This window comes from Xenopus laevis, chromosome 9_10L (genome assembly GCF_017654675.1).
Source record: "Xenopus laevis strain J_2021 chromosome 9_10L, Xenopus_laevis_v10.1, whole genome shotgun sequence".
NCBI classification, from domain to species: Eukaryota; Metazoa; Chordata; class Amphibia; order Anura; family Pipidae; genus Xenopus; species Xenopus laevis.
In genome coordinates this window covers 33,545,471-33,570,139 of record NC_054387.1, presented here as the reverse complement: position 1 = coordinate 33,570,139, position 24,669 = coordinate 33,545,471, and the positions used below count along the sequence as shown (strand labels likewise).

Here is a 24,669-nt window from a genome sequence, read left to right as displayed (position 1 = left end):
TCCTTAAAATGGATTTCCGTAAAAAATACTGCATATTTCTTACTGTGATATCCATCTTGTACTTCTAAAACTAAATAAACTATTAAAAAGAAATTGCTAGTTTATTATGGCCTTACTTACAATCCTGGGCCCCACAGGGTCTACTTTCTCCATAGTTACACCCCTGTTGCTATCAGCTTCCTCAATCACCAACTCACTGTGCTGTCTCAGCCCCTCTGTTGGAACTGTGGTGCTGTTTATTTACTCATACTCATCAGAGAAAGGGCAGGTACATACTGTATTAATCAGCATGGTGCTGTGGGCTAGTTAAGCCACTGGCTGGTTTAGGGTTTGGACATGGATCTAAATACTTTTAACCCGCACATCACTAGCGGGTTGCATGTTGGCACAAATAAGCTGAGCTTCCTTTAAATTGTGCAGAGTCAGTACTGCAATAGCTTTAGGGAAATAAGCGGTATAGTGATATGGTAATATATGGTGTAGTATAATATATTAGTTTAGCCCAATTACCCAAATCTCAATTAGACAAGAGGTACATCTGCATTACATTTGTGTGTCTTACAATTAAATTTAAGACAATTGACCGCGTGCAGTTTAGGTATATACTCACAGACATTTAGATTATTTTTAAGCCCTTCAAGTTATTTTAGTCCCAATCAGCATGTGTTCTCTTGTGCCGCCGCTTTAAAAATGGAATGGTGACATAAAGTAAAACCTTTTTATTTCGTTAAAAATGTATAAAAAAAAATCACTCATAATTGTGGTATAACTAAGAGCATCAAAGTTCCCCAGTCAATGTTCCACCTGCGCTCCTTGCACTCATGCTCCGACCAGCGGTGCTATTTCTTCGTGTGTATCCATTCAAGTGCTTGGTGATGCCGTCGGGTCTTTACGTCTCGCTCAGCCTGATGCGTTTCGATGGTAACCTGACTTCCTCAGAGGCTCCTATGGTCCTAGTGCGCATGTCACGTTCCTTATGGGGGAGCCCATTGTCATGGAGACGCGTCTATTCCTATCTCCATTCGTTGTCACGCTTCTTGTCCATGGCAACCCTCCCCTTCATACACTTAACATTTTTTTTACAATCTTACAATTTGAAAGGCAGTAATGATGGCTTTATTTAATTATATTTCACTTACAACAACACATTTTTTTCTTTCTTTCGGGGAAATGGAATGATGATTTGATGAAATTATCTATTGTCAATTTTAGATTTTCAATATAATTTACTACTTGGGCATTTTTGTTCTATTGTTATAAATTAATTTCTCATCATTTCATTTCTGTTACTGAATGCTTAATAAAAATACAAACAGTAAAAAAAGTATAAACTCGTTTTTTTTTAACATGGATGGTTATTTTAGATTTTCATAAAAATGCCCTAAGATTAAAATCTATATTCAATCCTTTTGGTTCCAATGAAAAATCGAGTGGTGTGGAGTGGAGGGGAGCGAGTTTATTGAGAGCCGACAAAAGAAGGGAAACCTCAGGAATCTTTGGGAATACCTACTGACTGTTTGACAAATAAGAAGAGATTCACAGTATGATGTCATTGTGTATAGCAGCACTTTGTTTCCTTCCCTGACCCATAGGTGCCAAAACTGGACTAGATACCATGCTATTGCTCCATGAGAGGAGGGTTAAGATATTGAGGGAAAACTTCGTAGGGAGCAGTTCATGGATAAAATTCCATAGTTAAGGAGCAACACTGCAATTTAGCACAAAGGTTGGTAAATTAGCGTCAAAAATAGATAGGACCATTATTAGAGTGGGATGAAGTGTGAAAAACTGGCACAAAATGCCACTTAGTACAAATAGAGCAACATCATTTCAACATCATTTTCTGCCCATTGCAGCCCAGCCCAATTCTTTGCTCTGGGTTTTGAAGGGAATGAGTTGTGGTTGCCATGCAAGGACAGAAATAGGAAGGGACAAGAGTATCCAATTGCACGCTCCATACTAAAGGCCCCCATACACGGGCCGATAAAAGCTGCCGACAAAGTGAGTCGGGAGCTTATCGGTCCGTGTGGAGGGCCCTCCAATGGGCTCTCCCGATCGATATTTGGCCTAAAGTCAGCCAGATGTCGACTGTGTAGGGTAAAAAATCCCGTTGGATCGCAGAACTGTTAGTTGACACGTTCATCTAGGACCCACGATTGGATCAGCCCAATATTGCCCACCTCAATTTGGGCACATTGGGGAGAGATCCGCTCGTTTGGCAATATCGCCAAACGAACGGATCTCCCTGTGTATGGCTTTACCCTTAAATTGCTCTTCAACCATATTCTGCACCCAGTATTGTGTCTGGTTCTGCACCTTCTTTTGTGTTTGAAAAAGGTTTGGTTTGCACAGTTGTGATATCAAAGGAGATTTAGACTAATGACGAGAAGTAGGAGTGAATCTCATACAGCTTTTCAAAAATCAACATAAATCAGATAATTCCAACATGACTAAACCATGTACATTTACTGGAAGAAGCCATCTTTTTATGATCCTGTTTCTTTAATGTGTTTGTTATTACAGGGATAGGGGTAAGTACTTAATTAGGTTAGTAAATGAGGTTAGATCAGAACACTTGCTTTTAAGACTTGCATTTGGAGAGATCAAGTAAATGGACTCACAAATGGAGCTAACATACAGTCTACTGTGAGCATATATATAACAGGAAAAGTATATAAAATAAAGATGTAGCACCTACTTCATGTAAGAGGATTGGTGCTTCAGTAAAGGAGAGTTTTCTGGCAAAAGATTCAGCAATACTCCCCACTGCAACACTCTCTCCAAGCTCTGTGGAGTTAAGCACAAAAGTCATGCATAAATAGTGAGACCAGAACATACTTTTACTTAATACTTTTACTAAACGAAATTCAGATTTGAGCAATTGTTCCTATAAAGAACATACAGTTGCTTAAGGATGAGTAATGTCTATATATACACATATACACAATAATGAATATGCTGTAAATTATATCAATATATACAGTGCTAAGTGATGTCATCAGTTATAATTGGTGCTAAGTGATGTAATTTCTGTCACATGACTCAATGAAGCTTGTGCCTAATAAATACTGTTGTAAATATAAGCATATTAGGAGCCATGTTGGCATTACAAAACCTGTATATGGGTTACATTAAATATATATATATATATATATATATATATATATATATATATATATATATATATATATATATATATAGCATTCCAGGGTTACACGCACACCGTATTAGAAATCATAATCATTTATTAGCATACTGTATATTATGCAATGTATCCGCATCAATAATATTGCATAATATATGCTAATAAATGATTATTTTCTAATACAGCGTGCGTGTAACCCTGGAATGCTGTATACTACAATCTACACACTGCACCCGAAGTAGCTGACAAACGACGTGTGCGGACTTGCAAGGAGGCTATATTTTATATATATATATATATATATATATTATATATATATATATATATATATATATATATATATATATATATATATATATATATATATATATAAAAACACAAGAGTCACGAATATCCTGTAAATTATATCCTTATAAATGGTGCTTAGTGATGTCACAGGTCATAATCAGAGCTTAGTGATGTCATTTCTGACACTTGTGTATTATAATATGAGGATATTTTAAGTCACCTCAGACTAATCAGCCTTGTGATTTTATATAGTTACATGTAACTTAATAATATAATATCCTTATAATACACAAAAGCCATGAATATCTTGCAAATTATATCCTTATAAACAGTGAGTTCTGATGTCATCAGTTATAAACGGTGAGTTATGATTTCATTTCTGTCACGACTCACTGAAACTTGTGTATTATAATCGATGAAGTACCCCCAGTTGCAAAATATGAGTATATAAGAAGTTACCTTGGAGTTTCATGACCTGTATAAAAACACTCGGCCTTCGGCCTCGTGTTTTTACATGGTTATGAAACTCCTCAGTAACTTATAATATCCTTATATTTTACAAGAGGGGGTACTTTATTCACTATATATAATATAAAAAGCTATGAATATCTTGTAAATATATCCTTATAAACGATGAGTTCTGATGTCATTTCTGTCACATGACTCACTGAAACTTGTGTATTATAATAAATAAAGTACCCCCATTTGCACAATATGAGAATATTAGAAGTTACCTCGTAGTTCATGACCTGTATAAAAACACTCGGCCTTTCGGCCTCATGTTTTTATATTGTCATGAAACTCCTCGGTAACCTATAATATCCTTATAATTTACAAGAGGGGGTACTTTTTTCACTATATATTTTACAATAGGGGGTACTTTATTCAATATATATACATGCTCAAGAGCCATGAATAGTCTGTAAATGTTATTCTCATAAATGGTGCTTAGTGATGTCATCAGTTATAATCGGTACAATATTTAACAAAATACAGATATGGGATCCCTTATCCAAAAACCCATTACCCAGAAAGCTTAGAATTACAAGAAGGCCATCTCCCATAGCGCCATTTTAAATGATTCTAATTTTTTTTAAATAATTTCCTTTATCAATGTAATAAAATAATACTTGTGCGTGATGGTAACTAAGCTGCATGAATTCATATTGTTGTCAAAACAATCCAATTGGGTTCATTTAATGTTGAAATTATGATTTTAAACAGTTAAGTGGTTCAAATTATGGAAATATTCTTTGTCTGAGAAACCTTAGGTCCCAAACTCTAGGCCCCATAGACCCTAGACCTGTATAAACATCTGTTGTAAAATATAAGGACATTCAAAACCTCTTCCCTGAGTTGTATCAAAGCACTCAGTCCTCAGCGACTTCTACAATAAGGGGGACATTATTCCCTATAAATAATTTAAAGGGGGCTTTTACATATGGGACATGCACGTATCGGAAACGTGATGTTTGCACCGTAAGGAAAACGCATTAAAAAACACAAAGGTATAAAGATTTAGTACCATTAACCTAATTACAGGAACACGTGGATTTGGGGAGAAATCTGACTGCCAGTTTTATGAAGTCAGGAAAAGGCTCCTTCCCCCAACTCATTAAACGGAGAGGTTTTTAGTGAGGTTTTTATTTGCGTCCCTCTGGATGGAGAGTCGGTTGTTATGGAAGAGGCTGGGCTTGATTGACATTTGCAGACTCTGATAACCGCGTAGTTATGAAGCTATTATCAGCAACATTACAAATATGGGAAGCCTGAGAACGTGACCTGTGGGTGCATATTAGACATCTGCAATATATGTAATGTCTTCTGCAAACAAGAACACAAGAATGATTTTTTAGTTTTTCTGCATTTGGGGCCATATTTATAGAACACCCTCCACCTAATCCTCAGGATACAACTCCCTTGGGGCAGAAGTGAATTTTCACCCTTTTCACCTTTTGACGAATATTCCCCTTTTTAAAGTCTTTATTATATAAAAGCGTCGGGTGGAAAATGCAATTAGATCAATTGCAAAATATTTCCGTTAATGACGGCAAATACAAAGGTCTTGATTGCCTTTTATTGATCTATTGTTTGTATGGGGACGTGCCATAGTTATTCCAGGCCAACCTTGCCTTGTGGCTAAAAAGCTCCTGCTGTATAGTGCTATGTACAGCTATACAAATAAAGATTTACAATCATATGCATATAAATATTTCTTTCTGGTCTCTGGAGAGTTTACATTTAGGTTCCATGTTTTTAGGGAAAAAGAGAGCAGTGACCATATATATGGGCAGAAATGCACTTGGTTCTACCAACAGCCAAGCATAACCCTGGTATCCTATACATATTTATCCCTATGTATGATACAGAAACAGCAATTTAAAAAAGAAAAAAAAAAAGCTCATTTTCTTTTTCCTGGTGACTGCGTGAGTGATTTTATCTCCACGGGCCTCGGGTCTAAGGCCTTAGGCACTAATAAATTAGGCTGTATGCTCTACGTTGCAGTGAATTAGTGTGGCTAAAAATGTACAGTGCTAGCAAAGAGGGCCATTTCAACTAAGGAACTATATTATTTGATTTTCCTCAGCTGGCACCTTTTCCTTTTGGCTACAGGTCATGGCTTTTAGTTAATTAGACAGGCTAATTGCAGAAAAGGGCTAGGGGGTGGCAAGGGTTACAACGGTTGTGAAAAGGCCTCCGTGAGAGCACAATAGGAACAGATTGCTGCAAGCTGAGGACAGAGCTGTAGACAGTTAACTCTTTCCCCGAGAGGATGACTAGTAAAGAACCATTCTTCATCTCTGAGGAGCGCAGGGCAGCCAAGGGTGGTGGTTGTGCCAAGTCCTTATAGCCCAACAATTATGCATCAGAAAATGTATGCCCTGACAGAGTGGGAGGTAGGCTGAGGTCCATGGTGTTTTATTGATGCTCATTGAGAGCTGGCCACTGGCTGCAGCCTACAATGCACTTTCCCAATTAGGAGAGAACGAGAGCCAGGCAGCCGTCCAGGAGACAAACAGCTTGCAAAGCATGCTGGGAGGCCAGGAATATGCAGGATCCTCTTTACAGCCCTTTGCCTTATATTAATAACAACAATAAATACACTGAACATTTAAAAAGGGAGTCCATTAGAATGCATGCATTCATTTTGAAAGCGGTGGCTTTTGCCTGGAGAAAACTGCTGTATGATATAATGTCTCCCTGCTTTGGACACGTTTCTCACGCTCCATCACTGTCCATAAGTCAGGCCAACTTGCTTTATCTTCTCTTTTGTTCCCCCGAAACTGCCTTAAGGCCAGGCAAAAATAAAATCTATACGATGGGGAGAATATCACAGGCAGCTAAATATGAACCCACGCCATTTCTGCAGGGCTGCACACGTCCTGGGGTCGGTCTCTGTAATAAACATATAAGTGAACTGTCAGCTCCCCATTCTGTCTCTCGTATGGAAGTAGGTGATGCACACAGACATACATATAGGGGGGGGACACGGCACAGTCACTTTCCACTACACATCAATGGCTTTTCCCCAACAACGACAAACCAATGAAGCACTACCTCACAACTTCAGATATAGGGAATTTCACATTATCTTCATGATTCACATCCAATTTCCTGTGCATGGATATTAATCAGGAGAATTCCCCTTCTCAGTTAGTCATTCTTTTCCTGGAGCCTTCATGAATTTCGCAAATTTTGGTTGAGCCGTGCAGGGCAAATGACTTGAAATCCCTCGGCTACAGGTACAAATTGGCCAGCATTCCTGGCTCTCAGTTTGTTTTGCTATTGTACTGCTCTGTATATATTGGCATCTTCATTTCAACATCAGCACTCATTACACTAAAAGCATCTGCACATGCAATAATTCCACCTGGCACCTTGTTTCTGCCAAGTGACACTGCAAGCACTACATTAATTCATTCAGCCCATGCACACCCAGTGGGAGCCCTTCTCTGCCAATAGCCCTTATTAACCCTTTCGGTGTCAAGGCAAGGTTAAAATCCATTGGGGGAGACACAGTTCCAGTAAAAGCTCTCAGATTCATTTGTTTGAGGACTTTTTATCTTTGCATCTGAAAATGCTATATTTTTTAACACTTGTATTGGCAAGTTATTTGAAATCAAGGTACTTGTATTAATATCATTATATTTTCGTCAATTTATGATTTACTCCTTTTAGCCCTTTGCTCTGCAACCACTTTCTCCATATCTATCACCTGCCCCAGAGGAAGTAGACCATGCAACTGCTGGGAAACTCAAGAGGTTTAGAGGAAACTCAAGAGGTTTAGAGGGAACCCAAAAGGTTTAGAGGTAACCCAAGAGGTTTAGAGGTAACCCAAGAGGTTTAGAGGTAACCCAAGAGGTTTAGAGGGAACCCAAGAGGTTTAGAGGGAACCCAAGAGGTTTAGAGAGAGCCCAAGAGGTTTAGAGGGAACTCAAGTGGTTTAGGGGGAACTCAAGAGGTTTAGAGAGAACTCACTAGGGAACTGGCTGATAATGCAGTTTCATGAAAAATGTAGTGGAGTGGAGATTTTGCTGTGGTGTATGATGCTGACCCGCCACCTTTACTTTCCATAAAGAATTTTTATTCTTCAAACAATCTACTCTATAAGAAGAAACCAGTGGACTTGGATAGGATTGCTATCTGGTCAATATTCCAGCAGCCTAGCCTGAAAAATACCAACCAAGGCTGGAGTTGGTATTAAAGGGGGGGGGGGGCTCACATTTTAAGTTAGTATGTTATAGAATGACTAATTGTAAGCAAATTTTCAATTTTTCTTTTTTTCTAGTTTATAGTTTTTATTTGCTTCTTTTGCCTCGTTCCAGCCTTCAAATGGGGGTCATTGACCCCCATCTAAAAAAAAAAACAAATGCTCTATATGGCTACAAATGTATAGTTGTTGCTGATTTTTATTACCTTTCCATTCAGGCCTCTCCTATGCATATTTCAGTCTCTTATTCAAATCAATGCATGGTTGCTAGGGTCATTTGGATCCTAGCAACCAGATTGCTGAAATTGCAAGCTCAAAAACCATAAATAATAAAAAAAAAATTCAATTCAATTGCATGTTGTGTCAGTATCTCATACTAAAAGTTAATTGAAAGGTAAACAACCCCTATAAAAATGTACTGGCAACATATAGTAGCAGGTGGCAAAATCAGCACGGAAGGTGCCAATCAACTGTCATGGAGTTCAGCAACATCTAGAGGCCGGAAAATTGCCCATTGCTGTTCCACAATACTCAAAGGTCTCCATTGTCTTATTAAACTTTTTTCTCAGTCCACCTTATTATTTACTTCCAACATTTATGCCCCACTGATTGTTCTTCTTTAATACCCCCTACCCACCAATCTTTCCACCTACAGTACAGAAATGAAATTGTTAGTAGTGTATGTATATATATATATATATATATATATATATATATATATATATATATATAGGAATCAAATGTCAATACCCTTGTGGATCCATCCTGTATAATGCAGACAAATAGAGAGCTGCATCTTATAATATTGGAAAGGAACCAGAGAGCATTCTTCTACTGCAGGCTTTTTTTTACCATTTATAGCATCCATTTGGTTGAGCTATGTGTTAAGACCTTTCCCTTCCCCAATGGGATTACACAGCCCTCTTTTCCATTTTTATTTGGCCCTAGTTTGTCATATATATGTATAATGCAGCATGTGCTCTAATATTGAATGAGCCTTTCCTGTGCGGCACGTAGCCTGGGTTTGTGCGTATATAAAATGTAAGGGCAGAAAAATGTAACTATACCATTATAAAAAATAATGAACAATCTGGGGTTAGCAGGGAAAATCTGTAAAGGGAAATCGAGGGATCCAAAATGGATTAGCATTTTCCACTAAACTGGTGTCCCTGGTCAGCGCCACTGCTAGAATATTGCGGTCACTGTTATTTATGGATAAAACTCTCAGAAAAACTAAAGGGGATAAAGAAGAGAGAAAAGCAAAATTCCCTAGTAGTCACGTGACTAAGGGCAGAAAACCACCACCCCGTAACAACACAATTATAATAAAAAAAAATAATGACTAGTATGTGGTTACCTGTAGAGAGAAACAGAGGGATTCAAAATGTATTAGCATTTTCCACTAAATCCGAGACCCCTAGCCAGTGCCACTGCTCTAGTGTTGCTGTCAGTCATGGAAAAGTTGAAAGAAAATGCAATCCTTAATGCATCATATATAATTTATGAACTTTATACCCATCAACTGCTTCCCAATGTGCTTTTTGTAGATTGCAGATGTTATAGAAAAACAGATACCTTTTCTGTTTGAGACTGCTCAACACGTATTATAGTTTCATTTTATCTGCTGCTTCAACATCAAGATCTGCAGCTGCGCAGGATCGGATACTGTCTGGCCTATTTATTGATATTCTCAAAAGTCCCTGTAATAAATACTGTAGGGATCATTTATGATTGTGCAGTGGAATTTTTTAGAATCAGAATGTTTTTTTTACCCAAAACTGTAGCCACGATCGGATTTGTGACAACAATTAGAGCAGACGTGACGCACTTGTGCTTGAGTTTTGACACAAACTGGGTGCAAGTTGGGTCAAGCATTTTCGGTGTGGGGATTGTGGCACTACCAATACAAGTGTTCAAATGCCATTTTTAGATGATTCTCTGGCCACTTATTGATGTAACCAGCCCAAGGCCCGTCTTCCAAAGCCGGTTCCAGGCCCTTTGTGGCAGCGCGGGATCTCAGAAGGGTATGGGTCTGGTTTAGCAGGGCCCACAACCTACTTTAGGAACCCTGGAGCTACCACCAGGTCAAGGGTGGAGGTATCTCCACGTTCTTCAGCTTCCAAAGGCACAACTGTGCACCATTCATCAGAAGTACATGGAAGTACAGGGACATGTTTGGACACAAGTCTCTTAAAGTGTTGCATCAATATTCTCTATTTTCAATTGCAGTCATTTTGCAGCAGTGCTATGTTTGCTAGTATCTTCTGCTTAATACATGTTGATAGTAATCAATCCTATTTTGCTTAAAACCCCAAAAACGAATATGGCTAAAAATGCCATATGTTATATACTGTATAATCAGTCTAAAGTTTCAGCTTGTCAATAGCAGCAATGATCCAGGAGTACAAACTTGTCAGAGGGGGTCACCATCTTGAAAAGTGTCTGCGACATGCTCAGTGGGCTCTAAGCAGCTGTTGAGAAGCTAGGGGTTGTTGCAAATTACCAAGCAGAAAATGATGTTGTCCTGTATTATAAGTTGATGCTATAGAGCCAATTATTAAATTCTAGTTGCACTGGTTTCTGTGCTGCCATGTAGTAATTATCTGTATTATTTACTAATTAGCCTTGTATTGTGACATTTATATTCTATGTGTACTGTATAGCTCAGTAAGTGACAGCAGCACAGAGCATGTGCAGTGAATCAGCAGAAAAGAACACGAGGAGCTACTGGGGCATCTTTGGAGGCACAGATCTTCCCTGCTAAAGGGCTGTGGTTGCCTTGGTACAGAAGCCAATAACATAATGTAAAACATTTCAAGTCAAGTGGATTTTATTGTCATTTCAGCCATATACAGTAATACAGTACATAGTAGAAACAAAATAATGTTCCTCCAGAACCCATGGTGCTATACATAAGGCTATACTGGGTACATCAACTGTTTTTGAAGTGAACAACCCTAGCAGGTACATGGTCCCTACTTCTTTAGTTAAGATTTAGTTCTCCTTCAAATGGTATAGTACTCTAAATGGATCAAATAATTATTATTTTTACACCAATATAGCATAGTGATGCCTTCGTTTTACAACTGATACAACCATATGTAGGAGGTCATTAGTATATTTATTTACCTCTGCCCTGTTTCAGGTTAGTTCATTCTATGTTAACAGGAGGGGTAATCATTGCCCCCCCCCCTACACAAATAGGTATAAGGAAATAGCCCATCTCTCTGTTGCATCTAGTGCTTCTTTGGCTAGGGCCTGAACAAATATGTAAACACTCAGGAGAGTAGGACAAATGGATATACAGCTGGAAGGAATCAACAATTATTATTCTGTGGATTTCTGTAAGATGCTATGATCATTCTTCCCCTTGAATGACCATGATTGAGGTTATGTAGTAATTGTTTTGTATGTTGTTTTTTTTATTGGATGTGCATTAAGATATATGCGCATGGAGTTGGGGTGCTAATGCATAGCTGAATTCAGATGGATAAGGGCTGCCAAAGATTAATGCTGTGAATAAATAAGCAGGTCTTCTTGCAAATGGCTATGGGAAATTTACTGTCCTTATGTGGAAGACGTTCACAGTTGGAAAGGCAGCATATGGTATATATGTAAACAGAGCAGCAGAAAAAAAGAATGATTTAAAGCCAGAGCAGTAGCAGGCTAACCTGGCAATCATTCTCTTGGAGATGTATATGATACCGTCATTGGCACTGCAAGGATTCAAGGATAGACGGTCATGAGGTGTCCCTCTGAGACTTGGTCAAGAAGACCAGGACAGTGACTGGTTTCTGGTGGCTACCATATATTTCTCACCAGATAGTTCCCAACTCAGAAACAAAGTTTTATTCCCTGTGGTTCAAAGGTGGAACAGAACATTTATTTGTAGGCATATTTAGGCATTTGTATCCTGTTCAACTGCAGCAAATGAATTTCACATGCTGTTCTGCTTCCCATTAAGAACTACTCTTTTGACATCAGATATAATTAATGCAGTGCTACGTATCTTAACTTATTTTGACAGGTGCTCCTCCAAATCTGGACATGGGATGCTAAGCAATAATAATACTTCCCACAACACATGGCTGGGATTCATAGTAGGATGGATTAAAGCAATTTCAGCAATTTGCTAACTGCCTCATATGTGCTCACTGTATAGTCAGCATCTGGCAACCATTCTGTTCTGTGCTTCCACCTTGCATGAATCTTCTACTGATGTTACTTAGCTGGGCTGAGGGAAATGGCCTTTTTTCCTGAAATATGAGCTTTTGCACCAAAATATTATGTCTATTGGCCAGGAGTGCTGAAACAACCAGTTTAGAGAAGAATAATAGGTCTCTACTGAAAATGTTCTGAAAGATTTACATTCCAAGGAAGTAAATGGATAATTCGCCACTGGTAATGATGTTTGAGCAAATCTGCTATTTGAAGGGACCAAGTCATTGTGAAAGCTTCAATCTATTCAGCCAGCAAATAAAAGTATCACCTTTAAATCACTTTGCTATTTATTATATAAGAGAAGTGTTTATTCCCGCTTAGAGAATTATGGTTTTGCATTAGATAATGCTTGAGTTTCTATAAGCAAAACAACAGTCCTGTACTAGCTGTTCTCGTTTTTATTCCCACATACTAGGACCCCTGCAGCATCCCAAACCATCCTCACATATTGTGAGCCAATGCACCGGTTATTCTCTAAAATATGTGCAAAACCATTATGGTGGTATAGCCTGTAAATACTGTATTGATTTGCAGTTACTCCAAATAAGAGGAAAATAAATATATTCAATGGGGTATTTGGGGCACGAGAACATAATTATGACATAAGGAGTAAGCCAGAGACCAATGTTGCTAAACACATTCAGGAGTGTGGGTTAGGCAATGTGGATGATTTTACCATACGAGGCATTGAAAAAGTAATTCCTGATCAGAGGGACCTTACTAAGAAATTACTATTTTTAAAAACAAAGTGGATTTCTGTAAGAAAGAAAAAAGATTTTGTTCTGGCCACCAGATTCCCTCTAGGGTTGAACAATAAATATGACATGTCCTGCTATTTTTAGTATCATTTTATATATAATTCTTATCCTATTCACCTCTTACCTTGTGGATATTTAGGTGCCTTTGTTTTTACTTTTTTTATTTATAACATTGATACTGTTTGTGTAATAAAGTTTTTCTTGTTCAAATTTGGTCTAAAACCAAATATGGTACTTATGACCTCACTGATGGGTGTACCCTTGGCTTTGAACGACCGATATTAGTTTGATTTTTGATTGCTACTCTTTATTATCTTACTTGATTCGTTGATTTAAAGTGCTTCCTGTTTGGCGCACTTCCTTTAAAATATTGTCTGCTGAGTTTTTTCTATTTAGCCAATTTAGCCTGTGTTTTTAACAAAAAACACATAAGGCTGTCACTATGTTTACATAAATGCCGTATTGAGTGCCTGCTCTACACTAGTTCAATTTGGTACAATACAAGTTTGTTATTGAAGTTTGACGTTTCCCATTATTGCAAATATACTAGGAAATGTCTGCAAATATTTTTTGGTGAAAACAATTTATAGTGCTCTCCCCATATCAGGTGATTCTAGGGGTGATAAACATTAACCATGGGCAGTTACATGGGTATTATATTGCCAAGACTTTTCCTAAAAATGATCTGCTCATCAAACCATCCCTATAACCATTAAAAGCTGCCTTCCCAAAGCAGAAACAAGGTGCCACAAAAAATAAAATCCCATAGACTCTAATGTAGTTTACTACAAAAATGACACGCAACAAAAAATTTTGCTAGGGGGACCCAATGCACTTCATGTTGGAATACTGGAAATAGCCCCACATTAGGGAGGAAAACTAAACCAGCATGGATCTTTAGTGACAATGTGGACTGTTCTCTCCCATGTAATATTAGGAAATGGGTAGGGCCCATGAATGGCAGGTATTGGTAAGTTTTAACTTTTCAGCAAATTCCTGACAACATACTGCTATCACAGGCAAGATTGTGTTAGCTCCATCTGCTTTGATGCCACATGCAATGGAGCAATGGGCTGCATGAAAGGCAATTAGTGTACAAATGCACTAAACCTACTGGGATATCAGCAGTTTGCTAGGGGTTTTGGCTAGTGCTAGTAGGGTCACAGTGGGTGACAAAGTATGATCTTAGTCCAACAAAAGGCTCAATATGTGATCTGGGGTCAAGGATTATTACCTGCTGTTCCATAATTTGCAACGTTTGACAAATATCTTTAAACAGGGAATTGGTGACACTACTGGGAACTATTGATCTCAGACAGTCAGTAATAAAAATATAATCAACTTGTTAGCCACACTGGTTAGCCACAGACCTACGGCAGGCAATTTTTCTTGAGCTTTCATAAGGGTGGGACTATTTAGAGGGGAGCCTCATATAAATAACATAAAAGTATGCCAATATCGCAGAAATAAATGTATGAAAATAAATTATACATTTTAACAAATTGCAATAAAAATGTTGACAAATCCCCTGAGGAAAGTAGCCACACAAGGTTTCACTGGCCTGTTCCAAAATAATAGTTATTATTGTTAAATATAAATATTATAAATCAACAACATGTATACATTGATACAAGAGGTAAGGAAGGCCCAGCTCAATAGAACGTGCAATCTATTAGGAATGTGCCATGTTGAGTTGGTGACAAATATACAGTAGCTATGTGCATTCACAGCAAAGCCTGGCCGTTGTTTTTGCCACATAACTATAAAGTCATGGTTCACCTTTAAGTTAGTTGAGGAAAAGGTATCGTTATTGCTAAAGAGTGAGAGCCAAATAGGTATTCCGCCAAGCTGGTGGGTCCGAAAATTCCGCTCTGGGCGCGGCAAAACAGACAATCCATGAAAAGTAGTACGGACTCAACCTGAAAATGTCCACATCGGAACCAATAATTGAAAACTTGTGTAGCTTTATTGAAATCACAGATAGCAGGCAGGGGATGGCTAAGCACCAAAAATAGGCATAGAAATTATATCGGAGCTCACCCTTCTTGATAGTGCAGCGTCTCTCCCTTCGGTCGCAGCTCTCGCGGGATCCTCCTCACCTCGTTAAGGAGGGATGGCTAGCCCGGTATCTGTAATTTTAATCAATACATCAATAAAGCTACACAAGTTTTAAATTATTTGTTCCGATGTGGACATTTTCCAGGTTGAGTCTGTACTACTTTTTTTGGATTCACCTTTAAGTTGACTTTTATTATGTTATAGAATGGTCAATTCTAAGCAACGTTTCAATTGGTCTTCATTTTTTCAAATAGTATTTGAATTATTTGCCGTCTTCTTCTGACTCTTTCCAGCTGTCAAATGGGGATCATTGACCATCTAAAAACACAATGCTCTGTAAGGCTACAAATGTATTTTTATGGCTACTTTTTATAACTGATTATCAGATCCTCTCCTATTCATATTCCAGTCTCTTATTCAAATCAATGCATGGCTGTTAGGGTCATTTGGTCCCTAGCAATCAGATTGCTGAATTTGCCAACTGGTGAGCTGTTGAATAAAAAGCTAAATAACTAAAAAAACACAAATAATAATAAATTAAAAACAATTGCAAATTGTCTCAGAATACCACTTGCTACATCATACTTAAAGTTAATTTAAAGATGAACAACCCCTTTAATGTAAAATGGATTTGGTTTTAGACATGGGAGCTCATTTATGAACACAAGTGCAATTCTCTAGGTGCACACATATGTTTTTTACTGAAAAAGCAGCATTTTCCAACAGGCGCCCTACAAATAGTTTTCAGTAGGAGACACACTGTAAGTTAGTTAAGTGCCTAGGCATAATATGCAAAGGGAGCCCGGCAGTAACATCTACTTAGGGTAGGTGCTTTCTTCAGGGCCTACTTGCCTCACTACTCTTTATTTTGCACCATGCAGCAGAGTGCAATTAAGCAGCATTCCGACGCAAGCTTAGAGGAACATGCATTGACAGATGAGAATACTTTTTAAATGCTTGCATTTTTGCACTTGCAAGAACCCTCTTTCCTTTTAATCGTGGATTTCATCCTTTCAGCTCTGTGGAGCCATTAGGATATTGGCTCTTGTCAATTCAGACCCCTCTCAATTATTGAATATCTTCTTAAAATTGCCTTTGGCTTCATGGTAACATCCATAATCAGCTTCTCCCTTGCCGGATGTTCCAATTGGCAGCATGGATTGTCATTCTGTGTTTCAATATTCTTCTGCATACTTCTCCTAAACTGTGCCTTTCTCCAGTTCTATCCCTGAGTTGTTTCAAAGCAGCTTGGTTCTCATTCTTGAAATCTGCTGATGGAAGGGGGTTTTATATGCATCATGTGAGCCACTATTACTGCACACAGGCAGGGTTTATTCAACCGATTGTGTGCCCTGTCAAAGTAATGTTTTGCACCTGAACTGATATTGGAAAGCCATGGAAACACTGAATACTTATGCAATCAAGAATTCTCTTTTTATATCTATTAAAGGAAATATGTACACTATTAATAAATAAGGATTATCTTGTATTTATATTCCTTTTAACAGGCAGGAAGGCAACTGTGGTATTGCATGTCTTTAATAAGACATTTTTTAAAGCCAGCAAGAGATCATAAACACATAGTGCTGTAATATGGTCTATAACAGAGAATGCTTCTATTAAGGAAACAATAAGGTACCTCCTTCTCATATCTGTCAAATCAAATATGCAGAGCAAGAATGTCCTGTGGATACAAAACTGCTGGGCTCCCTTGATTCCAGGATATTTTTGTGTGCTGTGGATACAGTAACCTATGCCCTAATTCCTTATACACAGAAAACTACTGAGCTTTTGGTTGGCAAAAAATAGATAATGCAAAATATTTATTCTATAATGAAAAATGTGGTCTCCAATGAGACATTTGTATTTTATAGGCATAATATTTTTGCAATAATGGTTAAAATAAACTGATAGCGTGTATTTTTGTGCCAGTCTCTTTGTATCATGAAGAATTTACAGTATATGAATCTAGCAATATGGCATTGTTACTATGGTTAACAGGACCGATACAGGTATAGGAGCCATTAAGTGGAAACCCGTTATCCAAAAAGCTCCGAATAACAGGAAGAACAGCTCCTATAGAGTCCATTTTAATCAAATTCAATTTTTAAAAAGGATTTCTCTGTAATAATAAAACATGATCCAAACTAAGATTTCAGTGAACCTTATTATTATTAACATGCATGTATACAGCACCTACATATTCCGCAGTGCTGATTTTATTAGTTATTTCATTTTTAGTTTTATGTATTAGTTATTGGAGACAAAAAACATCTTATGTATAAAATATTTTTTAGGAGTCTGAAGGCATGTTGATCTAAATTACGGAAAGATCCCTTATTCGGAAAATGCCAGGTCCTGAGCCAAGGTTGGACTGGGGGTCACCGGGGCTCCAGTTTCATGGCCCCCTCCAGATCAGACCTCCCCACCCCCGCTGCAACGTGTGCGGTCCATATAAGGGAGGTCGCAGCAGGAGTAAGAGAACCAGTGCAGGGTGTGGATCTGGCCCCAGGCCCACCGTGTTTTTTCCCGCCGTCCCAGTCCAACCCTGTCCCGAGCATTCTGGATAACAGGTCCCATTCCCGTATTATTCTATGGACATCTCCAATGTAGAAACCAAAGTAAAATAAATGGAGTGAGAATGCATTTACAAAAGATCTACACTTCACGATTACATAGAGGGCTCTAGTTGCCTATAATCTGTATATTGATTGGTTGGTATTAGGAAACCAAATTCAGCAAGTAACCCTTCCACTGGACAAGAGGTGTCAGGCTCCTATATCAGTTTAGATTATGACGGGAACCATGCACAGAGATATTCCACCAAATGCCCAGCTGCAGTTTCTGGAGGAACAAGGTAGGTGTAGATATTATAATTCATGGTGGAAGTTAATGCTAACAAATATCTAATGACTCTAATGACAATAAACTGAGACACAAGTCTAAATGAACTCCTTGTGGACTGATATTCCATGAAATGATGCAGTTGTAATGACTGGTTAGTGTCACATCATATATTTTAGCTCCACACATATGATGCAACTTGAGACATTGATATTACACCATCAGGTTGTAGACAACCCCTAGAATACGACTACGTACCATCTCATAGTATATAAACTCTTGGCGCCCAGGCAATGCCTCATCCTTTGCCTCAGGGATTATGTTACAAAGTGAATCCAAACACGATCTTAACCTTTAGGGTCAACAGTTACCGAGAAATTTCTCATATCACAACCTACCAATAGCCCAGTCATTCCATTCTGCCTCTAAGTAAAATAAAAACATGGTGATGCAGTGGGAGAAAGAAATGTTTCCTTCGCAGAGGTTAAGCTAATGTAAATTTTAGGTGTCAGGCTTTGGACCTGACAGAGTTAAGCACCATCAAACCAACTTTCATGGAGTATGCCCTTATAAAATGTATTATGGATTTAAGGAATGAGCCATCCTCTATTATACATAGCCACTGTGCTAATTAACTTGTACGTCATCTGCCTGGAAGGTGGTCGTTCTTTGTAACAAGTCTTAGAAAATAGAATACATGAGAAATCTGGAAGAGTGGGACTTCAGCCCTATTACTGCTGTGTATATTATACAGGTATGGGATCTGTTATCCGGAAAGCCATTATCCAGAAACTATGGAAAGGCCATCTCCCATAGACTCCTTTCATCCAAATATGAAACATTTTTTCAAATGATTTTCTTTTTCTCTGTAATGATAAAATAATATCTTGTACTTTAGCCAAACAAAAATATAAATAATCCATATTGGAAGCAAAACCATTCTATTGGGCTTATTTAATGTTTACATGATTTTTTTAGTAGAGTTAAGGTATGAAGATCCAAAAGACAGAAAGAATTGAAAAATCCCAGGTCCCACACCCGTATTATCTTAATTATAAACACAAACTCAGGAATGTTGAGGTTCAAATGGCCATGGGCACTTTACTCTAAAGTGACACCTGTACAAAATATGCTGCTTTCACCCAGACATGTCAGGCTTTATCTCTCAATTAAAAGTGCAAATAAAAAAGGAAGAACCAGATATGGTTTTCACAGGGCAAGAGCAAAAAGACGGGCATGCAGTCTACAGGAAGGATGGGGTGGAGAAGAAAACAGACATGAGAGAGCAAGAGAGAGAGAAGGAAGGAGAAGTATAGAGTAGACATGAAAAGTGAATTAAATTCTATAACAGTAAAAACAATCAGACGGTATTAAGATATGTCAGGTAGGGGGCCTGGAGGGTGGATCTCCTGGGGCAGTGAATAGCATGTACCTGAACTACATACTATTACTAGTAAGTAAATCTAATATGTTTTCCAGATAGACTACCAGCTGATGAAGTCTTCACTTTTTTTTTTGATCTTCAAGCTATAAGATCAGTAGTTTACTGTACCTCTTGTTCTAGAAATATCTTGCAATTCAGGTATGAGCAGTCATATTTCACCTTGTACAGCTGCCTCTATCATATGATTGTAAGAGAAATTCCCACATCCACCCTACAACCTCTTATGTCCTAGAGTTACCATAAACAAACTTCAAATTAGATCTACTGACATTTATTTGACTTTATTGGAACTCCCAATTGTGCCTAGAACAAAACTAAGCATATTATTTCCGAACCAATGCAATGTTTTTGGAGTATGGCACCATCCTGAGGCAAAAATGCTTTCTGGGGATACAAGTGGTTCCTATGCCACATTAAGGCCATTATATATTTTTTTATATGGCCTTCAGTAAAAAGAATTATGCTCTGATAATAAGCTTACTGTTGCTAATTCTACAATGTGAGTCCCCATGGAGATCGGTGGTCCCGCTATTTACTTTTGGGGGGATTACAGAATCCTATATCGCTGGGAAAAGCTGTGCTAACATTATTCTGCCACTATTATGGATTGATAAAGCACAAAAAATATTTATGTGCTTTTTCATGCTAACAACAATAGTTATGAAAGAATAGCAATAAGAGGCAATTGCAATGAACAAGTGCCAAAAATGGCACACCAATAAAAGCCAATTAGAAAATGTAGATACACAGATAATGCTGTTGCAGCCACCTCAAAGAAGGAGCCACTTCTTAGCCATCTAACCAAGTACACTGCTCTTCACTGTTCTGAGTTGCTTTGTGTCTTTTGTGCCCCTTGGTGCCCTAGCACTTGCATCTAGGGTCATTGATCTCTATAGTGTATATCAATAAAATGACATTAAATAATTGCATCTAAACAGTGTCCATAAAAGAGAGCTTTCCACGTAGGCATCAGTTTTGGTGATATAATCACCAGATTCCCTACAATGATCTAGGTCAGTACAATTGGACACACAGTATGAATAGATTACGCTGTCTTTCTCAGGTAAAAAAAGGTCATGATACAACAAATGTCATGACAAGTAAAGATTTTGCACTTTATTCTTCCTATGTTTTGATTTTGTAATACAATTGGTCAGGTTGTCTGCATTTTAAAATATGGAGTGTCTTTTTAAACACACTCCATAATGGCAAATATTGCCATGAGAGTGTTGGTATAAATAAAATAAATTGGCATTGAATGGCGAAGAACCCATACCTTTTATGGGTATGCTATGATTGCCCTGATAAGATTTTTTTATGAACACATTGTAGGTGCAATTTAATACAGTACAGTATATAATTATGTCTGTATAATAATATTTAATAAATAGTTTGATCAGCGTCCACTGTATTTGATCCAGCCCTATGGTGATATACTGTATGCCATCTCCTCTGTCTTTGGAAAGCCCCCCATGAAGACAGCTGAAGCCCTAAATGGATGGAAAAGTACTTGCTTGTAGTGATGCTCAATTTTGTGTTTAAATAGGATGTAAACCCCTAAAAAAAAAAATGTGCATAATGATAGAATATGTAGTTCTGAGCAACCTTCCAATATACATTCATTAACATTTTTATAATTGCTATTGAAAGCAATATTTGTCCCTTCCAATGTCTTTCATTAGACACAACTGTATTTTGGGGTTTACTCTCCATCCCCCTTTAACAATTACTTTGACACTTCTTAAAGGAGATGACACCAGATTGCCCTTATAGATTTTTTTAAAGCTAGTTTCCATTTAACAGAGAAAGAGGCAGAAATAGCACAGAGTGGTAATCATATTTATAATTCACTTGCTGCATTTTATAGTTCCAGCAATGGTGTATGTGAGACTGAAAAACTTTTGAGACCATTTGTTTACATCTTGGGTGCAATCAGACATGTCAGGGCATTTTTACAGGGTCAGGGATTGGTGACCTGCTGTAATTCCTTTTTCAGAAAAGAACATTATTGACTTACAGTTTGTTTCATAGGCAATTTACCGGTGCCCCTGTTTCTTCTAATTCACAAAATCAGTCGAGAGAACTACAGAGATGAATTAGGAATCTGTATGTTCCGAGAAAAGAGCTTTGGTGTCAGTGCAAAGACATGCAGTGGAGGAACATAATACAAAAAAATGGCTAAAAGGGAGTAGAGGACAGTGAGGAACAATCCCATTTGTGATTGATCTAATCAATATAGTCACAACCCCATTGTCTCTCTTGCAAGGAGATCAACTCACTGGCCAAGCTCCAAGCTGAATTCAAGAAGGAAACCAACACTTAGGGAGTATCTGTGGGAGCATTTGATGTTTAAGCTTCTTTGCTCTTTTCATTACAAATATACTATGTAACTGGAGGTGCCACCACAAAGACAATTGAGTGGAACTTAATACTGCTTTTGTGCTGAGCACAATTAAAGAGGAAGATTAAAGATTATTAGCACGGTGCTGAGAATCTGCTGTAAAAGGATGGTGGGAGGAGATGAAAGAGAAGGCTGGATAAAATGCTGTAGTTGCTGATCAGTGCCCAACATAATCTAACACTTCTAAAATATGTTAGTAATGTTAAGGCCTAACCTGGCAATTCAGATATATAGATGATGTGGCTTATTCTAGTTGTGTTCTTCAATGCCCGATTATTGTATTTGTCTATATTTGGAGTTGGCATACACGCCATACAGTACCTTTCGTTGTGCTTGAGTCAAAGAAATAAACATTTAAATGACAAGGTGCAGAATGCAGGAACATCAGAAATCAAATAAAGATCATGTACAGGTTCAGAGATATACATGAGAGCAGCATTAAATTGGTTTCATCTCTCCTGCCCTCCCATGTGTACTTAACACCACAGAGATAGGAAAGCGATAGACCACAGTTTGAACGGCTGCAAAGTGTGATAGGAAGCACTTCCAGTCTGTAATGAGAGTCCCAATGGGGAGTTCGCAGCAGAAAGGAATTGGTAGCACTGTAATAAGTCTGTATGGAGATGTGGAACACCAGTGCCCTCTAGCAGTGAACACTTCCCATCCGCAAACCGGAATCACAATTTATTCTGCAACCCAGTGCATCGCAATGAATATGGAATCTCTAACGGCAGATAGATAAACACTGAATCCCATCATGGAGACCCTCACTTAAAGTGCCAGTAACACCGACATCAATGTTTTCACATATAGCTACAAGAAAAAATAATAAACGTATGGTTTCCTGATTCATCTCAATTTTTGTCTCATGTTTTTCTTTTCTGTTTTTAGAGCACTGACATTTTCCTTTGTATTTCTCCTGTATTTGGTCAAATGCTGTTAACTACCTCGGGCATGATATGTCAGGCTGAAGATAGAATATGCTGAGCTGGTTAAAAGCACCTGTTATCTCACTGCAAGTTTATGCAGAACATGTATTTGGCATGATTCATTAAAGTTACTATAAACACGAATCTTTCATTAAACAGATGTTTGCTTAGTTCATTATTATACATGTATATGGCACAGATTCCACCGCATATATTTGAATGCAAGCAAATCCATTTTGCTGAGCCTTTCAATAGAGCTCAAGCAATTCATGATGTTAATGCAATCGTTTCTGTGTCTCAGTCAGTGCTCAGGATCTCAGGATCTACTCCTCTTCAAAGATAATAATAGAAACTAGACTTCTCTGATGCCTCCTGAATCTGCTTGGAGGATGTCCCCCTCTCTCCTCCCATGGGTACTATCACGTGGAGCTAAAAAAGGGATTAGCATCTTAATCAGGCTCCTTTTCCTGTTCTTCCTCTCCACCTCCCTTCTCATTACATTGTTGTATTGTCATAACTTTCAATAAAAGAATGAAATAAAGTTATGTGTCATAGCTTTGGTACTAAAATAAAAATACGGCTTCTGACTCACTTGGACTTTAGGAGATACATCCAGAAAAGCTCTCCTAATATTAATATATGCCTTTTTTTGATTTTTTGTGCCCCTGATGAAGACCTTTGCAGGTCGAAACCCGTAGGGCGACATGCTGTTGCCATGTGGGGTAACTAGCATGGAATAAATTTGTTTTCATTTATTTACAGAGTGTGCTTTCCTTATTTTTTGGTTTCATGCATGATTTATTGGAAACTACAGATGGGTAGCCTCCTATAGGATTAGCACCTCGCATGTATTTACTTTTTGTATTTTTTTGATTTTTCATTAGGGAGTGTGTGCCTTCTATCTTTGATGTTTTGTATCTAATCTTAATATATGTAACGGGTGTTCAAATATACCATCCCTTGAACACAAGTTCTTGTGTGTGTATCTTGCAGTTCCACCTATCACTTTATTGCTGCTGACAGGGCTATTACAACGGATCCATATCTCCATGACTGCTGAGGAGGAGAGTGGGGTTAGCACAGTTCAGCAAACAGGCATTTGCTTCTGCTTGTAATGAAAACAGACCAGAGACCTCTGCACTGTCTCTTAGGTGTCTGTACATACCATGTTCACCTCCTTCATTATGTTTACCTCCTGATATCTTTCTCCACTTCTCCTAATTAATAGGCTGTTGCAAATCTGTGACTGCTTAGATCTTTCTGATACCCCCCCCCCCCACTAGAGCTGCCCCAACTTGTATTGTCTAATATACAACAAACTGCATTCCAGCATTGTACCATGATTCACGGAGTGAAGCTGTATACGTTTCAGCAGGTTGCTCTAATATTCAGATTTGGGACATGGTGTTCAGCTAGTAAAACTAATATTATTGTAGTGTTTTCACTCTCATGCCCCAACCTGTTTCATTGATTTGGAGATTGCAATTCAAATTTAAACTCTTCTGTTAACAATGGAGTAATTACCTTGTAACATCATCTACTTCTTCTGGTATATACCTTGATCAGCTGGACAGAAAAGCAGTGGTCTTACCCCCCCCCCACCCCCCAGTGATTTTCCGTTTAGGCTCCCCTTAAAGGCCGAACATTTGACAAGGGCCCACCCTTATTATACAAGGTTCTAGATATATGAAAATTTAGCATTATCAGCAATTTAGCATAGACATCTATGATGTAATCATTATCTCCATTTAATAATGGTTCCTTGTCAAAGCAATCATGGTTGCTAACATTCACACAAATTAGACACCTATAAATAGGGTTGATTTTTACCTAAATAGAACAGTCATACAGACAATGTTAAAAATAAAAT

At 38.0% G+C, this 24,669-nt stretch overlaps 1 long non-coding RNA gene across 3 annotated transcripts in view; it reads right to left on the bottom strand.

Annotated features, from left to right (window-relative positions):
- Positions 1 to 24,669, bottom strand: part of LOC108701017 — a 388,398-nt gene that overhangs the window by 45,624 nt on the left and 318,105 nt on the right. For 2 of the 3 annotated variants that reach the window (XR_005964225.1, XR_001933089.2), the window contains exon 6: positions 2,699 to 2,787. This is a non-coding gene — a long non-coding RNA (uncharacterized LOC108701017). Of the gene's footprint in view, positions 1 to 2,698; positions 2,788 to 15,163; positions 15,253 to 24,669 lie in introns of all 3 variants that reach the window. The other variant, XR_005964226.1, reaches the window with a different exon arrangement.